Source organism: Callithrix jacchus, chromosome 2, assembly GCF_049354715.1.
Source record: "Callithrix jacchus isolate 240 chromosome 2, calJac240_pri, whole genome shotgun sequence".
Taxonomy (NCBI): Eukaryota; Metazoa; Chordata; class Mammalia; order Primates; family Cebidae; genus Callithrix; species Callithrix jacchus.
Genome location: NC_133503.1, coordinates 140461020 through 140484630, shown reverse-complemented (window position 1 = coordinate 140484630; position 23611 = coordinate 140461020). Strand labels below are relative to the sequence as shown.

General features: G+C 41.5%; 1 protein-coding gene across 1 annotated transcript in view; it reads right to left on the bottom strand.

The window, feature by feature from the left end:
* Positions 1–310: 310 nt before the first annotated feature.
* The window catches only part of LOC118151518 (uncharacterized), a 105503-nt gene continuing 82202 nt past the window's right edge, over positions 311–23611 (bottom strand). Inside the window, exons 6-8 of the mRNA XM_078365986.1 lie at positions 17773–18231; positions 16376–16546; positions 311–3363 (exon numbers count right to left, since the gene is read on the bottom strand). The gene's annotated coding sequence lies outside the window, so the exon portion shown is untranslated. The remainder of the gene's footprint in view (positions 3364–16375; positions 16547–17772; positions 18232–23611) is intronic.

Below are 23611 nucleotides of genomic sequence, written 5' to 3'. Positions count from 1 at the left end.
CTGGCACAAAGGACAAAACAGTAGGCTCAAAATTACTGCTTGGTGATATGAGGAGAGAGTATATTGACTATTATTAAAAGGAAATTACAGCAATCATATGCCTGCCCATGAAAAAACTGTTTTTACTTCAGCTTCAGGTAAAAGTTAACTGTTGGCCGGGTGCAGTGGCTCATACCTGTAATACTAGCACTATGGGAGGCCTAAGCAGATGGATTACCTGAAGTGGGGAGTTCGAGACCAGCCTGACCAACATGGAGAAACCCCATTTACTAAAAATACAAAATTAGCCGGGTGTGGTGGCTTATGTTTGTAATCCCAGCTACTCGGGAGGCTGAGGCAGGAGAATCACTTGAACCCGGGAGGCAGAGAGCTTGCGGTGAGCTGAGATTGTGCCATTGCACTCCAGCCTGGGCAACAAGAGCGAAACTCCACCTCAAAAAAAAAGGAAAAAAAAGTTAACTGTTTTCATGTTAACTTCAACCAAGAAGAACTCCTGTTATGAAAGAAATTGGAGGGAGGAAAGGAAGTTGGTGGGGAGAGGGGAGGTGGCAAGAAATCATCTGTCATGGCCACAGAAAGCGGCAGAGCACAGCTCTTGCAGAAAAAGAGCTAAAGACACAAGACTCCTGCTTGTTGGAGAGAACAGAAGCTTTGCACAGCGAGGGCCAGTGGAGGCTACATTAGAGGGAAGCCTTCCATGAAATCAACAGAGGAAAACACAATACTCGAAGACTGCATAAGCAAAGATTAGAATTTACTAGTAAGACCTTGAAAGCAAGAAAAGGCTGAGACAAGAAGAAGGCAATACCTACAGAAGAAGATCTAGCCCAGGCCATAGCAAGTCACACAACTTAAATGCTCTCCCCATTTCCTCACTGAAGTGGCCCTGGAAAATAATATGAATAACAAGGCTGACCTTAGAACTACCGTGTATCATTATAGTTTATTGTATATTGACTGCTACAGGGGACTATGTCAAATAACTTATATATTCTTCTCATAACAAAGTGTTTTTCTCAACTTCATAAAGTCCTGAGTTAAATAAACCTATTATTAGATGAAAATGTGAATAGATCAAGCACTGCAAAAAAAGAAAAAAACTGAAAATGTAATCAACATCGTAATTTCTAAAGTGGTATCTGGCCTAAGAGAGTTGTTTTCGACGAGTTCCACCAAAACTTCAAGAAACAGGTGATGTTTGGGTTTTCTTTTATTTCCACAAGGTATCAAAAAAAATGCAGGTAATCTGAGGACCAGCATTGGAGAACCACTGTCTTTGTAGAATGCTGCCTTAATGAAGCTTATTTTGATCTGGATGCATTTCAGCTGTTAGAAAAGGAGAACTCGAACTCTACACATGGAAGACAATCAGGGCAGCAACACCGAAAGGAATTATATGAGGATCTCCTCATCAAAGTGGCCTGGCAAATAGGGTACAATGAGATGCAACAAAGACGGACCAGTCTTCCTAAAGATCCAGCTAAAACCAAAGAAGATCATTTGGAATCAGACCAGGGTAAGAGCCAGAAATGAGGATTTCTGAGTTAAAGAGCAATCATCATATATGTAAGGTGCATATGAGATGCATGTATACGACAAAGGAAGGAGGTGGCTCAGGTCTGTCTATTAGGGATTCCTTCAGCAAAGTCTCAACTACAGTCAAGTCTTGTTCAAAGTAAAGGCTTCTTTCTAAATGCACCGACCTCTGTTAACCATCGTTTTCTTCTCTCTCTTCTCAGCTATGCTGTTATTGAAACTTCAGCTCCTGGGACATCCCTTGTCTTGTTTCACAGATTTGGTTTAGCTTGGTTTGGGTTGGTTTGGTTTGGTTTTTGCTTTTGAGACTGCATTTCACTCTTGTTGCCCAGGCTGGAGTGCAGTGGTGAGATCTTAGCTCACTGCAACCTCCGCCTCCCAGGATCAAGCGATTCTCCTGCCTCGGCCTCCCGAGTAGCTGGGATTATAGGCATGGGCCACCACGCTCAGCTAATTTTTGTATTTTTAGTAGAGACAGGGTTTCACCAGGTTGTCCAGGTGGATCTCGAACTCCTGACCTCATGTGATTCACCTGCCTCCGCCTCCAAAATTGCTGGGGTCATAGGCGTGAGCCACCATGCCTGGCCTTGTTTTCCAGTTTTGTTTCTACCTATGTCTTGCCAGGATTCAGAGGAGTTGGGTTCTAGCCTTGATTAAAATCTTTTTAATTGTGTCATCTTGTTAACATCTTGTTGGTCATCTGTTTACACCTCTTCAATATCCATTCCCCATACTCAGATTGACATGCACCCCCACCTTCGCCTGTGGAGGATCATCCCTGCCCCACTCCATGCATTTAGCCTGGGAGTTATTGCCTCCATCCTGGCTAATTAGAGTTAACCACATACTAGGAAAACAGAATTGAGAGATGACAAGGGAATCTGGGCCCTGATTCTTGTTCACGGCACACTGAAATCTCATTCTGGTCCTGAACTTTTCAATTTTGTGAGCCAAAACACAGAGACAGAGACAGACAGCGAGAGAGATACCTACCTTTTATTGTGCAATCCACTTTGAGTTTTCTGTCACTTGTAAACGCATCTTTCTTGAAAGCCTGTTTCTCATCAATAAAATGAGGATAATACTTGCTACCAAGCTTCAGTAGGATGTGACCATTTTGGAAAATCTAAAGCCTAATCAAATATAAAGTATTATTCCTAATTCCTCTTTTATGTTCTTGTCTGAGTTCCTTGCATACTAATACTTTTGAAGCATAAAACATAATGCCACACCAAAAGAACATTTTCATTACCTGATATTCCTGCTCTGTGTTCAGAGACTTTTGATCCCATTTGTTCCACAGAACTTTTTACATAATAAAATTCTTTGAAATCAGACCAGCGAAGTTCTGTTTCAACGAACCATTTGTTCCCTAAGCCACAAAAATAGCTTTTGCAAATAAACCCTATGTTAAAAATGGTGTTTGTGAAAATCTCATTTTACCTGTGATATATGTGAATGTACTTTGAAAATAAATTTGCCTTGTAAATTTGTTGTTGATGTCTAGTCAATTTTCATTACTACTAATTAGTTAAATTCTTAATTCCTTCTGATTTCTTGATCTTGGGAATTGCTGTTCAAAAAAGGCACTGAATTTGGAGAGCTGACAATGAAAGATCTTCGGTCTTTATTCAAACAGCAGAAGATTTTCTTTTCAATAATCTGCAACTCATTTTACTTCTGTGGTTCTTTTTTCTTCATTTCTGCTTCTCCCTCCTTTTCATGACTCTTTAATTTCGCTTGAAATTTGATTCTTTGATTTAATCCATCTGCAATATCTATTCCTCATAGCTATCATCAGTGCCTTTGCAGAAAGCCATCTGCTGCCTGAGGAATTAGAAGACAGGAAGACATTAGGGGTTTGAGCTGTACTCTAAAAAATTAGGGAACAGAAGCGATATATTGGTATGTGAATCCTATCTCAATAAAGCTGTTACTTAAAGAGAAAAAAAGCAATGAGTTAATGCTGGCCCACCCCTCAAGAACCCATGCAGAGTCACAAACTGATCCTCCCCTGAAATAAACCATTTTTCAGTGTTCATCAGCATGAAGGATGATGGCATTCTTTTCTTGGTACCCAAATAAAACCAGCAAACCCTTCTTCAAGTGTTACCAATGAGGCTTGTAGAATCACAGTAAGGGGATTTCACTGATAAAAACATTTTATTTTCCAGCATTTAAATGTACCCTTTAAAAACTAAAATCAGTTCCAACGTCCCTATTTATACTCTGGTGGTACACATGTGTATATATAGCATACCAGCCATTGGGAAAGAAGCTTTGCATCTTTCCACATAATCCAAAATAATGCCAAACTATGATGTGGTGATTAAATCAAGACCTTTCATACAAAAAATACATATTGTGAACTGGATCTATTCAAAGCTACCTTTTTTTTCAATTTTACTTTCTATTTTTTTATATTTCATTCCACCTTACCAATGTACTTTCCTTATAATTCATTCTCTAGCTCAGTTGGACGTACTGCTACTTAGAATGGCAGATACAACAGAGAAAAGATGATGTCACCCTTTAGCCAAATTGTGCTATTATTCCAGAACTGCGTGTACTCTCATTTATCTCTGCTGACATTGCTCCACGGGAAGGTTTTCCAGGGCAGATGTGTGCTCCCTTGGCAACAAAAGTGGTGGGGAGTATGCATTCATTTTAAAATCCTGAAAGGTAGATTTTAGTAAATCTTGACTTTTTAAAAATGTGTTGTGAACAAAGGAGGCATCAATTGTTGTCCTCAAACCTGTTCTGATTAAAAACCTCAAAGAATCTTGAATGTGAAACAACTCTCAAAATTGATTCTCATTATACAAATATTTTCTTCATTTAAAGGCATGTTTTAAATGCTGAATTTAAAAGAACTGTGCAGATTAAAGTGATCTGTTTTGCAAGTATGTGCATATACGCTAAGAAATAACTTTACACTTTAGTGAACATTCGATAAGGATTCAGGGCAAAAATTAGTGAAAGATTATTATACAGGATTCCATCCAAGTGTGCTAAAACAGCTTTAAAATCAAGTGCAGGCATTAGAGATAGGAAGAGAAAGACAAGCAATTGCAGAAATAGAATAAAACAGAAAAGGCAACATAGGCATAAGAGTAAAGAGAAAAATCGGAGTCCAGGAAAAATCGGACTGGGTACAGTGGCTCACAGTCATAAGCCCAACACTTTCAGAGGCTGAGGCAGGAGAATTACTGGAACCTGGGAGGCAGAGGTTGCAATAAGCCAAGATGGCACCATTGCACTCCAGTCCAAGCAACAGGAGCGAAACTCCTTCTCAAAAAAAAAAAAGATTAAAATTTTTTAAAAATAAAAACAAAAAAGAAAAGCAGTTTTACCCCACAGTATAGTACTTGCCAAGGGCATTTGTTTGAGGCTTCCCCACACCTTTTGAAAAGCCTTCCTATGTTTGAGAACTTCCCAAAGTTCAAAGTCCACTTCCCCAATACTGAAATCAGGACTCACCTCGCCTGTCTTGCAGCTAACTCACACATAGCACAATTATCAAGAATAGAGCAGCTGGGCTCAGTGGCTCCTGTCTGTAATCCCAGCACTTTGGGAGGCCAAGGTAGGCAGATTGCCTGAGGTCAGGAGTTGGAGACCAGCCTGACCAACATGGAGAAACCCCATCTCTACTAAATATACAAAATAAGCCTGGCGTGGTGGCGCATGCCTGTTATACCAGCTAATCAGGAGGCTGAGGCAGGAGAATCGCTTGAACCAGGGAGGTGGAGGTTGTGGTGAGTCAAGATCACTCCATTGCACTTCAGCCTGGCCAAAAAGAGCTAAACTCCATTTAAAAAAAAAAAAGGCCGGGCGCGGTGGCTCACGCCTGTAATCCAAGCACTTTGGAGGCCAAGGCGAGTGGATCACCTAAGGTCGGGAGTTCAAGACCAGCCTGACAAACATGGTGAAACCCCATCTTTAAAAAAAAAAAAATTTTTTTTAATAAATAAATAATTTTTTAAAAAAAAGAATAGAGCAACACAAATAGGCAGGTGCTGCTTGGAATTCATTTTCTGGCCAAGAAGGAAGAGAATGACCAAGGGAGCCACAGAGGCCTGGGCTGAAGGTAGGGTGTCCACTGGATTGGTGTGATGGTATAAGTTCTGTTACTTGCATCAGAGAACTCAGACTGATAACTTCCTACACATTCATTTCTCTTTCCCTCACAGGCTCCACTCTCCTCCACCCTAAAAAGATACTCAATCAAAATTAGAGAATGCAAAAGAAATCAAGAGAAATGTCATTTTCTACCAATAGATTGTCAAAAATGAAGACATTTGATGTAGTGAATGGGGGAGAGGTGTGGATGATTAATGGGTACTAAAAAATAGTTAAAATGAATGAATAGGGCCTAGTATTTGATAGCACAACAGGGTGATATAGGTAATAATAATGTAATTGTACATTTTAAAACAGCTGAAAGGTTATAACTGGATTGTTTGTAACACAAAGAGTAAATGCTTGAAGAGATGGATAATCCATTGTCCATAATGTAATTATTATGTATTACATGCCTGTATCAAAACATCTCATGTACCTCATAAATATACACGCCTACTACATACCCACAAAAATTAAATTATTTAAAAATTATTTAAATGATAAACCAATAAAAAATATCTGACACACTACAATAGTGAGAACATGGTAAAGTATACTGCTAGTGGAAGAATAAAATAGTACAACCTCTACAAAAAGAATTTGGCGATAACAATCAAGTAAGAAATGCAAAATCCCTGACCCACCAATTCTACTAATAAGAATTTATCAGCTGGGAGCGATGGTTCATGCCTGTAATCACAGAACTTTGGGAGGATGAGGCAAGTGGATCAGCTGAGGTCAGGAGTTCGAGACCAGCTTGGCCAATATGGTGAAAGCCCATCTCTACTAAACATACAAAAAAAAAACAAAAATAGCCAGGCGTGGTGGCGGGCACCTGTAATCCCAGCTACTTGGGAGGCTGAGGCAGGAGAATTGCTTGAACCCTGGAGGTGAAAGTTGCAGTAAGCCAAGACTGTGCCACTGCACTACAGCCTGGGCAACAGCATGAAACTCTGTCTCAAACCAACAACAACAACAAAAATGTATCCTATAGCTCAGAGGCAAGCAAGCGAACTTTTTTAAAAAGGACCAAATAGTTAAGTATTTTAGGTTTCCACATACATTACTATCACAACTATTCAACCCTGCTATCGTAGCATGAAAAGAGCCATAGACAACAGGCAAACAAATGGGCATAGCTGTGTTCCAATAAAACTGTATTGTTTTTAAATGGCAGGTTGTGTGTTGAAACCAAATTATTTTCTGTGTGCAAAATAAATAAAAACAAATTTAAAAATACATGGCAGGTTGAATTTGACCCACAGGCTATACTTTGCCAACCTCTGCTAGGTATTCTATCACCTATAAACAAAAACATATGTACATATAATTATGTATGCATCCCAGCAACAGCCTAAGAACAGCAACCATCTTGATGTCCATTAAGAGAGGACTAGACAAGTAAATGATGGCACCTCTATTCAAGGGAATACTTGCTGTCACTAAAAAGGAGATAGCTCTATGTGCATTTATAATGGTTGGTATTCAAAATACATCAACTTTTTTTTTTTAATTTTTTATTGGATTTTAGGTTTTGGGGTACATGAGCAGAGCATGCAAGACAGTTGTGTAGGAACACACATGGCAGTGTGCTTTTCTTTCCTTCTCCCCTTCACCCACATTTGGCATTTCTCCCCAGGCTATCCCTCCCCTCCTCCCCCTCCCACTGGCCCTCCCCTTTTCCCCCCAATAGACCCCAGTGTTTAGTGCTCCCCTTTCTGTGTCCATCTGTTCTCATTTTTCATCACCCGCCTATGAGTGAGAATATGTGGTGTTTCATTTTCTGTTCTTGTGTCAGTTTGCTGAGGATGACGTTCTCCAGATTCATCCATGTCCCTACAAACGACACAAACTCATCATTTCTGATTGCTGCATAATATTCCATGGTGTATATGTGCCACATTTTTCCAATCCAGTCTATTATCAATGGGCATTTGGGTTGATTCCAGGTCTTTGCTATTGTAAACAGTGCTGCAATGAACATTCGTGTACATGTGTCCTTGTAGTAGAATGATTTATAGTCTTTTGGATATATACCCAGTAATGGGATTGCTGGGTCAAATGGAATTTCTATTTCTAAGGCCTTGAGGAATCGCCACACTGTCTTCCACAATGGTTGAACTAATTTACACTCCCACCAACAGTGTAAAAGTGTTCCTTTTTCTCCACATCCTCTCCAGCATCTGTTGTCTCCAGATTTTTTAATGATCGCCATTCTAACTGGCGTGAGATGGTATCTCAATGTGGTTTTGATTTGCATCTCTCTGATGACCAGTGACGATGAGCATTTTTTCATATGATTGTTGGCCTCATATATGTCTTCTTTCGTAAAGTGTCTATTCATATCCTTTGCCCACTTTTGAATGGGCTTGTTTGTTTTTTTCCTGTAAATCTGTTTGAGTTCTTTGTAAATTCTGGATATCAGCCCTTTGTCAGATGGGTAAACTGCAAAAATTTTTTCCCATTCTGTTGGTTGCCGATCCACTCTAGTGACTGTTTCTTTTGCCGTGCAGAAGCTGTGGAGTTTCATTAGGTCCCATTTGTCTATTTTGGCTTTTGTTGCCAGTGCTTTTGGTGTTTTGTTCATGAAGTCCTTGCCTACTCCTATGTCCTGGCAACTTTTTTAAAAAGCAAGTACAGAACAGGATACAGCATGCCTCCATTTTTATTGAAAATGTATATGTGCATATGTACATATTTGCTCATCTAAGAATAGCATGTATCTGAAGGACAAAGAGATTGGTGAGGGGAACTGGATGTCTGGGGGACAGAAGCATGAAAGCTTTTTGTTCACTATGCCCTTTTGTGCCCTTTGAATTTTATATATATGTGTTACCAGTGAATGACAAATAAATACAACTTAATGTTTTAAATGCATATGTTGCAGTAGCATCTTAGATTACCAAGTATAGATATAAAAATAAATTGGGGCTCTGGACAGCAGAATATCTATTTCCAAAGTCCTCTCCTATGCCCAGAGGCCATGTGGAATTTGTCAGAAAGCATCATAGTGGGAATCAGGAGACCCAGCTTCAAGCCCAGGCTGTTACCCACTCTCTGCGCTGCCCAGGACAGCCACCTCATCTCTGATCACCCCTTTCATCATCTATGAAATGGAGGCAGCAGTACTTGGGAGCTATGATATGTAAAATAATATTACTGTTATTGGGGAAATCTCAATGCCACTGGGCTTATTTCTTGATCTGCAAAATCAGAAAGTTGGAAAAATGAGCCTTTTGACTCTAAAGTGCATGATTCTGTCAATAAACAAAATTGTTATTTATAAGAAATCAGGCAAAACCATAAACTTGGTAAGCAAGTGAGGACTCTTTTTGCTTATCTCAAGAAAGTGATCTCCAGGTCCAAAAAGAAAATAGAAGACATGTTTGGACTTAAGACATCAAGTCCGACCTGGGGGCGGAGAAAGGCTGCTTTCCTCCAAGAACACCACCTCTTTTTTCCTCAGCCCAACTGACCCAGTGATGGTCAACCAGGCAACATTTTTTGAGCTACCACTGGGTAGAGAAAACACTCTGTAGGAAAAAGTTTAGGAAATGTCACTCATAAAGAGGGATACACAAATAGAGTCAAACAATAGACTCATGAAGGCCAGTGGGGCAATGAAGATGGGGTGAGAGGGGCCATTCAGGGAGAGTCCCCTGCTCTGACCTGACTTCTGGCCTCTGCTAAGAGCCATCATTTGTATTGTTTCAGGAACTCCAGGGAGATGACAGGACAACAACGAGGAAAAGCAGTGTTGCACTATTCTCCTCTTTTTTTTCCTTTTTTTTTTTTTTTTTTTTTTTGACACAGGGTATCACTGTTGCCCAGGCTGGAGTGTGGTGGCAAGATCACAGCTCACTGCAGGCTCAACCTCCCCTGGCTCAGGTGATCCTCCCACCTCAGCCTCCTGAGTAGCTGGGATCACAAGCACACTACCCTGCCTGACTAATTTTGTATTTTTTGTAGAGGTGGAGGTTCACCAATTTTCCTAGGCTGGTCTCAAACCCCTGGGCTCAAGTGATCCACCTGCCCCAGCCTCCCAAAGTGTCCTCTTATTTCTGAGAATTAAGAACAGGAACTGGTTATTGTTAAAAATTTGGGATGAGTTACACTGACAGGAAGGAGCACACATGTTGAGTTATAAGGTGGTAAATGTAAAATCCATTTTCAGGCAAAGTCAATTTAATGAGAATGCACTGATGTGACAAGGAGCAGAGCTCTTAGCACTGTGTCACCTGGTAGAAAACTCTTTTCTTTTCTTCCTCACTTTTGTGGGCTTGGGTGTAACTCTCCAGACCCTTTGAAAATAACGTTGCAAAGACTCTGTGTTCCTGGCTCTCAAAAACTTTTCACACCCAAATAAACCGTTTTTGCCCTCTCAATCTTAGAACCAAGGCAACCAGTCAAATCTAAGAGAATTTAACAAATCATAAACTCTCCCTGGCAACACAGACAGCGACAGGGATATAATCCCAACAACGATGGGATGAGGCAAGGGCAGGGAATGTGGTACTCTAAGTAAGCAGAAAAAGAGGGTGGGATTTCAAGTGCGAATTTTAAAATGCACTTTCTCTTAAAGAGGTGGGAGATAAATGTTTATTAAAAATAAGATGCATCCCAGCACTTTGGGAGGCCAAGGCGGGTGGATCATGAGGTCAAGAGCTCCAGACCATCTTGGTCAACATGGTGAGACCCCGTCTCTACTAAAAATACAAAAAAAATTAGCTGGGAATGGTGGCGCGTGCCTATAATCCCAGCTACTCGGGAGGCTGAGACAGGAGAATTGCCGGAACCCAGGAGGCAGAGGTTGCGGTGAGCCGAGATTGGATTGCGCCATTGCACTCCAGCCTGGGTAACAAGAGCGAAACTCCGTCTCAAAAATAAATAAATAAATAAATAAGACGCAGCTGGGTGCTTTGGCTCACACCTGTATTCCCACCACTTTGAGAGGTCAAGGTGGGTGGATCACAAGGTCAGGAGTTGGAAACCAGCTTGACCAACATGGTGAAACCCTGTCTCTACTAAAAATACAAAAATTAGCCAGATGGGGCCAGGCATGGTGGCTCACACCTATGATCCCAGCACTTTGGGAGGCCGAGTCAGGGGGATCACAAGGTCAGGAGTTCAAGACCCACCTGGCCAACATAGTGATACCCCATCTCTACTAAAAAATACAAAACAATTAGCCAGGTGTGGTGGCACATGACTGTAGTCCCAGCTACTCCGGAGGCTGAGGCAGGAGAATCACTTGAACCCTGGAGGCAGAGGTTGCAGTGAGCCAAAATCATGCCACTGCACTCCAGACTGGGTGACAGAGCGAGACTCTGTCTCAAATAATAATAATAATAATAATTTTTTTTAAATATAATGTAAGATTTTAGGGTTTGGTAACAATTTCGGTGGAATATGGGAACAAGAAGAAATAGGATGAAAAAGGGAAGAGATAAAAGAAAACAAGGATGGGCACGGTGGCTCATATCTATAATCCCAGTGCTTTAGGAGTCCAAGGCAGGCAGATCATGAGGTCAGGAGTTTGAGACCAGCCTGGCCAACATGGTGAAACCTTGTCTCTACTAAAAATACAAAAAATTAGCCGTGCATGGCAGCAGGCGCCTGTAACCCCAGCTACTCGGGAGGCTGAGGCAGGAGAATTGCTGGAACCCAGGAGGTGGAGGTTGCAGAGAGCCAAGACCATGCCACTGCACTCTAGCCTGGGCAAGAGAGGGAGACTCCATCTCAAAAAAAAAGGAAAACTAATGAATGAATTCAGTACAAGAAAAATTTGCGATGTGCTCACTCTTTGGGCTGCTTAATGAGGAATCTCCTGAAGCAGGGTTTTGTGCTAGAGAAGAACAGACAATCCTTGATGGGGCTGAGGCCTGAGAGAGATTATTTGAAGGACCAGCACCCAGAGTGTGAGAAGGGGACCCAGCAGCAAGAGGGTCATTTTGTTCCCTCACCAGTCTCAGTCCCCCCAGATTCCCTAGGGCAGCAGTCTCCAACCTTTTCTGGCACCAGGGACCGGTTTTGTAGAAGACGATTTTTCCACAGATGAAAGGCAAGGGGATAGTTTTGGGATGATTCAAGCACATGACATTTATTGTGCACTTCATTTCTACTATTATTACATTGTAATATATAATGGAATAATTATACAACTCACCATAATGGAGACTCAGTGGGAACCCTGAGCTTGTTTTCCGGCAACTAGATGGTCCCATCTGGGGTGATGGGAGACAGTGACAAGTCATCAGGCATTCTCATAAGCAGCATGCAACACTAGGGTTCGAGCTCCTATGAGAATCTAATGCCACCACTGATCTGACAGGAGGTCATGTGCGCAGTGGGGAGCGGCTGTAAGTACATACAGAAGACGCTTGCCTGCTCACCAGACACTCACATCCTGCTGCACAGCCAGGTTTCTAAATTAGCCTATTTCCACCATACCAATCAACGGCCCAGGAGTTGGGTACCCATGCCCTATGGGGAACTGTTATCATGAATTAGGCTTAGTCTTTCAGTCTGTGTTTTGCTGCATATATACCTATCTGCAAAAAAAAGATACTCTTCTTTACGTGTTAACTTCTACCCAAGTTGGAAAAAATAGTAGCATCTAGTAACTTTCTTCCACCTGCTTTTTAAAAAAAAAAAAAACTCATTGCCTCCTAATATATATTGATTGAGTTCATTCAACACTTTGTATCATTTATCATATAAATATACCTTGATTATTTATACATTCCCTTTTTGATGAACATTAGCTTATTTCCAATTTTCATATTTTGCAAGCAGTGTCATAATGTACATTCTTCTACATGTCTCCTAGTGCATAAGTGCAAGAAGCTGCAGACCAACGAATACCTAGAATTGGAATTGTTGGATCCTGTAACATGCTGACTTTCAACTTTACAAAATATTGCTAAATTATTTTCCAAAGGAGTCGTACCATCTAGGCACAGTGGTTCACACCTGTAATCCCAGCTTTTTGGGAGGCCAAGATGGGAAGGCCACTTGAGGCCTGGAGTTTGAGGCTTGCCTGGGCTACATAGCAAGACCCCATCTCAATTTTTAAAATAATAAAAATATAAAATATATGTAAATAAGCAAAGTGGATGTATCAATTTACATTTGTACTCACTCCCCAAAGACTACTCTATGACTTTTGTTTTGTTTTGTTTTGAGATGGAGTTTCGCTCTTGTTACCCAGGCTGGAGTGTGGTGGCACAATCTCGGCTCACCACAACCTCCACCTCCTGGGTTCAAGCAATTCTCCACCTCAGCCTTCCAAGTAGCTGGGACTACAGGTGCGCACCACCATGCCCAGCTAATTTTTGTGTTTTTTGTAGAGACGGGGTTTCACCATGTTGACCAGGATGGTCTCGATCTCTTGACCTCATGATCCACCCGCCTCGGCCTCCCAAAGCGCGGGGATTATAGGCGTGAGCCGCCGTGCCTGGCCATGACTTTTTTTTAACTTTTGCCCTTATAATGCATATGAAGTGCTATCTTGTTTTAGTTCGCATTTTCCAGATTACTAGGTGCATCTTTTCATATACAGTTTCCATCTTTGACTTGTCTATTTATACCCTTTGCCCATTTTTCTGCTTTATTTTTTGTCTGTTCCGTACTGATTTGCAGGAGTTCCTTATATATTCTGGAAATCATTCCTGTGTTTCACATACCTGTTTTTTGTCCAACAGTTCGGAAACCAAAATATCAGTTATCATTTCTGGAATATAGCATTCAGTTATATCGGCATTATTATGAAATAAAATACCACTTGGCTTTCCAATCTAAAAAATTCATAAACTATTTTCTGTCTTTGACTCTGATGCACCAACAATTTTACAAAAGGTCAGTTACTGGAGCGTCCAAGAATAGTTTATCACGTGGTCCAAAATAACTCTATGCAATAGAAGAACTTTCTCTCACACTTGTTTTAAACTTCCTGTATCAGTCCAGTTCTCTCCACCTCAAAGAACAAAAACAGATGGCGCGCATGAATTAGGAAAATTGGAGGAGGTTTTATTCACAGAGGGTCTAATCACAAAGGGGTGACTGGGAATAGCAGAGCAATAAGAGATAATGGCAGTAGAGCTGTCACCATCTCCAGAGGAATAGAGTGAACAAGAGCTTGTCAGAACTCCCCAAAAAAAGGGCGGTATAGAGCAGGCCACCTAGACAAAAGCAGTGACCTTCTGTTGAGAGACACAGCAGCTTGTATCAACCACACAGGAAGGAACCATGGAAATCTATGCACCTGCCCCATGTTCCCCTCTCGCTCCCTCCCATCTCCTGTATAGATCACAGCAAAGTACCTATGTCTTCTGGGCCACATTCTAGGTTTGCAGAAACCCGGAAGACATAGGTACTTTGCTGTGATCTATACAGGACAGCCTCCCAGGATAGAAAATTATGGAGAAAGGTGGAAAATGAATCTAAAAGGTCAAATTGAAGAAATCCAACAAGCTTGCCTAGCCAAATAACTTCACATTCTATACCACACAAAGGAAAGGCAGATAAACTTTTAAATGTAAGAGTGACTTAAAGCACTTTCTGGGCTGAGCACAGTCCCAGCACTTTGGGAGGCTGAGGCGTGTGGATCACCTGAGGTCAGGAGTTTGAGACCAGCTTGGCCAACATGGAAACCTCATCTCTACTAAAAAGAAATACAAAAATTAGCTCTTCATAGTGATTCATGCTACTCAGGGGGCTGAGGCAGGAAAATCACTTGAATTCGAGAAGTGGAGGTTGCAGTGAGCCAAGATCATGCCACTGCACTCCAGCCTGGGCAATAGAGTGAGACTCCATCAGGAAAAAAAAGCACTTTCTGGAATTACACAAGAGCAATAAGAACAAGGAAAATGAAAGATGGATAATAGGGGCAGATATCACTTTATCTCCTATTTTTCTATCTTTCATTTCTGCCAAGGAGAAAGATTACTGGCCAGAAAATCAACAAGCATCCAGATGAGAGACCTAAAAATCCAAACTGGTGGAAAGAACCTAAGAAGGCATCCAGGTTCTCTACATCAGTGTAAACCTGGTCCTAGCAAACTACATCCTAGCCTACAGCTAGAAGACATTGGGGATAAAATGAGCTGTTATTCATTGTCATAGAAGAATTCTAGAAACTGGGGCAGGAATGAATAGTGTAATTCTCAGACAGGTTATCCAACGTCACCTTGAACACCAAGAAGGGGGAACATTTAATTGTGAGTAAGATTCAGATAGGAAAAGTCATTATTTAATGAATTAACAGCACTTCCCTTTTTATCCAAACTCTGCCAGACTGACAAATCAGAAGAAGCTGTCAATACTCAGCATTTGAACTCAGCATTTGACAGAGACTTTCGTCTTGTGAACAAGACAGAAGAATGTGGCCCAGATAATCACAAAGATAGGTGCTAGTTATCAATCAATGACAGCCCAGAATTTCCAGTGTCAAGGAATTCTGTTTGCAGTCTTGCCCTGCTCATTGAGTAAATAGCTGTGTGTACAGTCAGCTTGCTAATGCATTTATCTGACTGCTGGGAAAGGTAGCCGATATATTGAATACAGCAGAGTGAAGATCCAAAGGCTTTAACAATAAGCCAAACTTAATAAAATTTTAACTGAAATAAATTGTAAAGCCCTATGCTTATGTTTTTTTCATGCATAAGAACAGAACCAGAAAAACATGACTAGGCCCCTAATTAAATATGATGGGATTTCTTGCTTGCTTGCTTTTATTTCTTCCCTTCTCCAAAATCTATCAAAATGATAATAGATGAATTTTTGACAAAAAGTAGAAATCTAACAAAAAGAGAATGAGAGAGGAGAAATAGAAGACAGAAGATGTGAGCAATAATTTGAAACACAAGAAAGTACATAGTAACTTGATTTGGCAGAGCCTACCCTCAATGGGTCTGCAAAGAGGAATTCCAATGAAAATGAAGCCAATTTACTCCCAAGAACCCTGGAAAGACCTAGCACCAGGTACTGCAGGTCTGCCCAGGTACTGCAGAAGGGAATGGTGAAGCACTGAGTGAAAGGTAATAGTGTGTGTAAGTATTACTATTAATAGAACTAGCTGCTTAGTGAGGGTGGGTTTTCACTCACTGAAGATGTTTGAGCAGAATTAAACGCTAATCAAATATGTGATGAAAATGATTCAAATTTTGGGGACAAACCTGACTCCAATGACTTTTAAATTTCCACCACTCTGAAATCCTATGATTCTAGAATTTATAGTTACTTATAAAATCGTGTAGGCAGGACTTCGACAGGTTTTGGGTACTTCCGGATGTATTTCTATTATCGTCCCATAGGTGGCGCTGTGGTATAAAATGAGACAGTTAACGGCTGCCCTTATTTGTCTAGATAATGGCTAGAATGTTTGATTTTTTTTTATTAGAATTCTAAACCCAGAGATTCAGAACGCCTAGGTTTCATAGTTATTGTGGCTCATGAGCCTTTGTGTGCTTTAGTTTGTCATCCTCCTCTGTTCTTCTGTCTTACTCTTATCTAAGCTGTGGCACTTAACTTCAACGTATTTGTCCTTCTTGGACAGCAAAGTAAATCAAACACGAAACAACTCTCCCTTCACATCCTGGGTGCCCTTCCTCATCGCGTGTACCCTTTATCTCAGGGCTCTGTGTGTGTGGGGCTCTACAAGCCTTATGTCCCTTTATTTTAAAACAATAATAGATAAAAACAAGACAAAAAAACTTACTGTTTCAGCTCAAGTTTAGATCAGTATCTGGACGATTGTCTCCGGCTGTCCTCCCTTTTCTGCTGATTAGGAGATTCCTGCTTCGCTTCTTTGTTTTTGTTTTGATTTATTAAATGAATTCCTTTCTATCACAGCCAAGTTCAATACGATTTGCTTCTTAAAAGCTAATTACTTAACAAAAAATTTTTAAAAAGAGAAAAATTACTTAATATCTAGCTCTTCTTGACAAATGTCATCAAAGCTGTAAAATTTGGTTTCTTCATTTCCTTTTATCTGCTTCAGATTTACAAAGTCCCTGGGGAATTTCTCCTCCTCATCAAGGAATGCCTCCATCAACTCCATAGATTCAGACAACTCTGCTCTACATTCCAGACTCAAACCTAGGAAACTTTCCTAACGTGAGGCATCTGGAAAGCTGTCAAATTCACTCTCTTGGCAAAACCTGTCTCTCAGGGTTTTTCAACTTACGAATTTTTTTGTCTTCATTTTGACTAAATGCCATTAGTCCACCCAAAAAGCAAGACTGCCTTTTTTTTTTTTGATGGAGTTTCACTCTTGTCGCCCAGGCTGGAGTGCAGTGGCTCAATCTCAACTGGCTGTAACCTCCACCTCCCGGGTTCAAGCCTCCCAAGTAGCTGGGATTACAGGCACATGCTACCACGCATGGCTAACATGTTGCATCTTGGCCAGGCCGGTCTCGAACTCCTGACCTCAAATGATCTGCCTGCCTTGACCTCCTGAAGTGCTAGGATTACAGACATGAGCCACACCATGCCTGGCCCAGACTGCCTTTTTTTTAATACTTGAGTCTAGTCTAAACGACACGAAATGTTCCAGCTGAGGAATAAATAAATAAATAAATGACAAGAAATGCTAGTGAGTTGAATGGGGGGGAAAGGGGCCCATATTCACAATCCAAAACAGTAACAAATCCCAAACAACAACAACAAAAAACAACATTCTTTCCTTGACCAGATTTTCAATAGTAATTGCATCCTTGCACCTTGTTGTAAGTACATAACTAGCAGCCTTGCTCAGTTGTAGGCATGGGCCCCCAATAGCTGATTGACTCTGGTTGTTTCCTTTGGTTTTCTAAAACGTCCTCTGTACTCATTTGATCTAAACTCATATTTTTCATCAGTTCTGATTCTTTTTTTTTTTTTTTGAGTTGGAGTTTTGCTCTGTTGCCCAGGTTGGAGTGCAACGGCGCGATGTCGGCTCACTGCATCCTCCACCTCCCGGATTCAAGAGATTGTCCTGCCTCAGCCTCCCAAGTATCTGGAATTACAGGCATTCACCACCACATCTGGCTAATTTTTTGTATTTTTAGTAGAGACAGGGTTTCACCATGTTGGCCAGGCTGGTCTCGAAATCCTGATCTCAAGTGATCCGCTCACCTCAGCTTCCCATAGTGCTGGGATTACAGGCGTGAGCCACCGTGCCCGGCCCAGTTCTGATTCTCATACCAACTTTCTAGACTCAATCTTTCTGTTGTTCTCTGGAAAGGACAGAAATATTTAGAGCAGTGAATAAGCACTTGTGGAAACCGCTGAGCTGTCTGACTCACAGAAGGAGGAGTTACACCTGGCTAATTAGTCCTCCAGCTACTTTGCTACTATAGGTTCAAAACGTTCTCACATTTCCAGCGTCATTGTTATAAGTGAACACCCACCCCACCCCAAATCACAAAGTAAAAAAACTTTCAAAGGAATATTATGCATTTGTCGTTCAGATTCTCTGGTTTATTTTAAATTTATCGTCTTCATAACATTTAGTCTGTTGTGTAGCTTATAAGGCTGGGTTGGAAGTAGTGCTCTAGCGGTCCTTATAATCTGCTATCAGGCAAATTGCAGAGCCTATTGAAAAGGAAAAAATTTCAATTTTGTGGGTTTGAATTCAACATACAAGCCCCTACTCAAGCCACATTCATTTATGCTGTGATGAAGCTGTGTGCTGGGAGACCCTGTAACCATCCAATGGGTTCACCTTGCCCACTGCCTAGACAGAGTAGATTTATCAGGACAGGGAATTGCAATAAAGAGTAATTCACACAGAGCCAGGTGTGCAGGACACCAGACTTTTATTATTACTCAAATCAGTCGCCCTGAGCATTTGGATATCAGAGTTTTTAACGACAACTTAGTGGGTTGGGGGACATCAGTGAGTCAGGAGTGCTGATTGGATGGGTGGGAGATTAAATCATAGGGAATTGAAGTTGTCCTTTTGCACTGAGTCAGTTCCTGGTGGGGGCCACAAGATCAGGTGGACCAGTTTGTCAATCTAGGTGGTGCCATCCGATCTATCAAGTGCAGGGTCTGCAAAGTATCTCAAGCATTGATCTTAGGAACAATTTAGGGAGGATTGGAATCTTGTAGCCTCCAGCTGCATGACTCCTAAACCATAATTTCTAATCTTGTGGCTAATTTCTTGGTCCTAAAAAGACAGTCTAGCCCCCACACAAGAAAGAAGTTTGTTTGGGGAAAGAGCTATTATTGTCTTTGTTTTAAACTTAAGTTCCTCCCAAAGTTAGTTCAGCCTATGCCCAGGAGGGAAAAAGGACAGCTTAAAGGTTAGAACCAAGTTAGAGCCAGTTAGATTTCTTTCACTCTCAGTCATGATTTTCAAAGGCAGTTTCAGCCCTAAGGATGAGGCACACCAGTGTCTCTGTAACTCAGCCATCTTAAATATAGATGTGGTTGCCTCCCACCAGGACAAAGGGGAAGTTTCTAAAGCCAATGAAAGAGCTGCTCAAGAAAACATACAAGGCCAAGCGCAGTAGCTCACACCTGTAATGCCAGCACTTTAGGAGGCCAAGGTGGGCGGATCACTTGAGGTTGAGGGTTTGAGACCAGCCTGTCCAACATGGTGAAGCCCTATCTCTACTTAAATTACAAAATTAGTCGGGCATGATGGTGCGTATCTGTAATCCCAGAGAGGCTGAGGCAGGAGAATCACTTGAATCCGGGAGACAAAGGTTGATCTGGGAGACAGAGGTTTCAGTGAGCCAAGATCATGCCACTGCACTCCAGACTGGGGGACAAGAGTGAAACTCCAGCTCAAAAAAAAAAAAAGTATAAAGTTTTTGGTTTCCGTTTTTTTTTTCAGTTTTTGGTTTCTAAAGCAAAATAATAATAATAAACTTGAGCCTATACTTGCTTCAATGAGATTTAAAACAAATAACAACAAACAAACAAAAAACCCATAACAGATGCTACAGAATTAATTTCCCATTAGGGAATCAAGCAGTCCAGCATAGGTCTCTCCAATAATCTACTCAAAGAAGCCTAGGAAAATTTCCCCAAATTGTTACAGTTGTGATATTCCTCTTCTGATGCTTCTAGTAAAAATATGGCCAGTTATATGAAGATAAAAACTGACTTGGCCAGGTGCAGTGGCTCACACCTGTAATCCTAGAACTTCAGGAGGCCAAAGCAGGCAGATCACTTGAAGTCAGGAGTTTGAGACCAGTGTGGCCAACACAGTAAAACGCCCTCTCTACTAAAAACACAAATATTAGGTGGGCATGGTGGCACATGCCTATATTCCCAGCTACTCAGGAGCCTGAAGCAGGAGAATCACTTGAACCCAGGAGGCAGGGGTTGCAGTGAACCAGGATCACACCATTGCACTCCAGCCTGGAGGACAAGAGCAAAACTTTGTTTCAAAAAAAAAAAAATTGACTATACTGCTATGAGATTATATCACTTGAAGTATGCCTTAGCTCAGGATGCCTTAACAAAATATCATAGGCTGAAGAGAAACAACGGAAATCTGTTCTCTCACAGTTCTGGACACATTTCCCAGAACTGGAAGGTGCAATGCTGCTGCAGCAACAAACCCAGGTCACCATGCTGACTCTTCAGCAGCTGTGTTCGTTGACCCACCACCATCATGGTGACCCAGCAACTTTCTTTCTCTGCTCTTCCAGCTCCACCACTACCAAACTCTTTGATATCAACTTTGAGTATTTTATCTCTACCTCACAACATAACTTCTGCTAGTCCGTGGCTTTTACAGCCTCTTGCATCTGTGTACTGCATCTCTGGAGAGCCCAGATCTGCTTCCATTACCAACTGCCTGCCTCTTGTCCTTTATGGATCACCAGTACAAATTCTTGAGAGAGAAAACCTGATTAAGTTAGCAAGTAACTGTAGGCTTCCTCATAGGCCTCCAGCCCAATGGTTCTCAATGTGAGCATGGAATCACCTGGAAGGCTTATTAAAACACTGATTGTGGCTGGGCACAGTGGCTCATGCCTGTAATCCCAGCACTTTGGGAGGCCAAGGCAGGCAGATCACTTGAGGTCAAGAGCTCAAGACCAGCCTGGCCAAGATGGTGAAATCCTGTCTTTACTAAAAATACAAAAAGTAGCCAGGCGTGGTGTCATGCACCTATAATCCCAGTTACTCAGGAGGCTGATACAGGAGAATAGCTTGAACCCAGGAGGCAGAGGTTGCAGTAAGCTGAGAGTGCACCATGGCAGCACTCTAGCCTGGACAACAGAGTGAGACTCTGTCTCAAAAAAAAAACAGAAAAGAAAAGAAAAAACACACAGATTGCTATGCACTACCCTCAGAACTTCTAATTCAGCAGATCTCCGGCAGAGTCCAATCACCCATATTGCTATAAATTTCCAAGTGATGCTGATGTTTCTGATCTTGAGACCACACTTTAAAAACCACTGCTCTAGGCTGTAAGTGGACAGTCCTCAGGTGAGAGGTCCATCAGCTGTAGGCTGGGGAATATGCGATGTGATTGAGGATGTGGCCACCTATGGATAAGTATAATAAGCCTTCCAGGGGATTCCATGCTCAAGTTTGAGAACCACTGGGCTGGAGGCCCATGAGGAAGCCTATAGTTACTTGCTAAGTCTATCAAGTTTTCTCTCTCAAGAATTTGCCCTTGTGATCAATAAAGGACAAGAGGCAGCAATTGGTCATAGAAGCAGATCTGGCTCTCCAGAGATACAGTACACAAATGCAGAAGACTGTAGAAGTGTCCATTTCCCTCAACAAAAGGCTCTGGACATTAAAAAGAGTTTTTTTTGTTTTTTTTGTTTGTTTGTTTTTGAGACAGGGTCTCACTCTGTTGCCTAGGCTGGGGCACAACAACCTAGGCTGTTGCCCAGGTTATAATGATCTCAGCTCACTACAACCTCTGCCTCCCGGGTACAAGCAATTCTGTCTCAGCCTCCCAAGTAGGGAGGCTGGGATTACAGGCACTTTCCACCACACCTGGCTAATTTTTGTATTTTTAGTAGAGATGGGGTTTCACCATATTGGTCAGGCTGGTCTCGAACTCCTAACCTTGTGAACCACCTGCCTCAGCCTCCTAAAGTGCCAGGGTTACAGGCAAGAGCCACCACGCCTGGCCTGGACATAAAAATTTACTATGGCCTGTGGACAGGCAAGCTGTCCTCTGACATTTTTTCTATTCTGTCTTTTGCTATGAGAGGTCCACCAGGCTTTCACTGAGTGCTTATTACATGCCAAGCTTTCATTGTGCTAAGCACTGGAGATATAAAAGCCACTGTAGCTTGTAAACACAGAGGACTTAGCTAGATAAATTTTAATGACTTGTAAAAATTAAGATAAATTTTTGGTTCCCTTTTAAATAGAAAGACACATCATAAGATAACTACAGAAATTCTCAGAAGTTTCCACTCAAATCAGGTTGTGAAAAAAAACAGAAGTGTGAGGGGTGCATAAGTTAAAAAACACATTCAAAAAATCATTCAGTTAAAAGAATTAATTATGAATTACTCAGAATGTTTAACACAAAGCAAACCAACATATATTATGTTGAAAACAAACTAGCCTCAGTGCTCTCAAAATCCAGATTCATGCCAAGAAATCAAGCCAGCATTTCTGAAAAGGAAGAGGTATTCAGCAGGTCTGCTAGAAGCAGGAAATAAGTCAAATTTATACTGATTTTTTGGTAAAGGCTAAAAATCTGCTTCCATCCATAAGTCATTCAGGTTTCAGTGCACATCCTTCCTGTCTCTGAATTTTGGCATTTGCCCTGCCTAAATTCAGGGTGGATTGTGTTGTATTATATCGTCCTCTAGTGGTTTGAAGATTTTCTTTTCTCCCTTCTCTCAAGCAGTGCTTATCACAGAGCCACACAGACACTTGGTGCGTAATGAATGTCTGTTAAACGAACTAATGGATGACATAGGCCCCCACATCATACTTGATGACTGAGACTGAGTGGCTACCTATGTCAGCTTCACTAGGAGAACGAGCATACAAGTATTTTAGGCTCAAGCTACTTATGCTGTCATTGATTGTCCTTAAAAACAGACAACGAGGCCAGGTGCAGTGGCTCACACCTGTAATCCCAGCACTTTGGGAGGCCAAGGTGGGGGGATCACCTGAGGTCAGGGGTTCAGCACCAGCCTGGCCAACATGGTAAAACCCCATCTCTACTAAAAATACAAAAACTTAGCCAGATGTGGTAGTGCACACCTGTAGTCCCATCTACTCAGGAGGCTGAAGCGGGAGAATCACTTAAAACTGGGAGGCAGAGGTTGCAGTGAGTCGAGATCATGCCACTGCCCTCCAGCCTGGGTGACAGAGCAAGACTCTGTCTCAAATAAATAAATAAATTTATTTTTATTTAATAGACAATTTGTCATTGCCCCTGTGACCCTGAAAAATTCATATGCTGAAGTCCCATCCTCAAAGGTGATGGTATTTGGAGGTGGGGCTTTTGGGAGGTAATTAGGTTTAGATAAAGTCATTAATCCCTATCAGGGGATTAATGCCGTTATAAGAAAGGAAAGATGCAGTGAGGCATAGTGAAACCCCATCTCTACAAAAAGACAAAAATTAGCTGGGCATGACAGTGGGTGCCTGTAATCCCAGCTACTCAGGAGGCTGATGCAGGAGAATCACTTGAACCCAAGAGGTATATGTTGCAATGAGCTGACATTGCGCCGTTGCACTCCAGCCTAGGTGACTGAGCAAGACTCTGTCTCAAAAAAAAAATTATTATTATAGGTACATAGTAGGTATATATACATTTATGGGGTACATGAGATATTTTGATACAGGTATAAAATGAGTAACAATCATATTAACATAAATGGGGTATCCAACAGCTTGAACGTTTATCATTTCTGTATGTTACAAACATTTCAATAAGTTTTCAGTTATTTTATTTTATTTTTTTTTTTTGAGACAGAGTCTCACTCTGTCACCAGGCACCAGGATGGAGTGCAGTGGCGCGACCTCG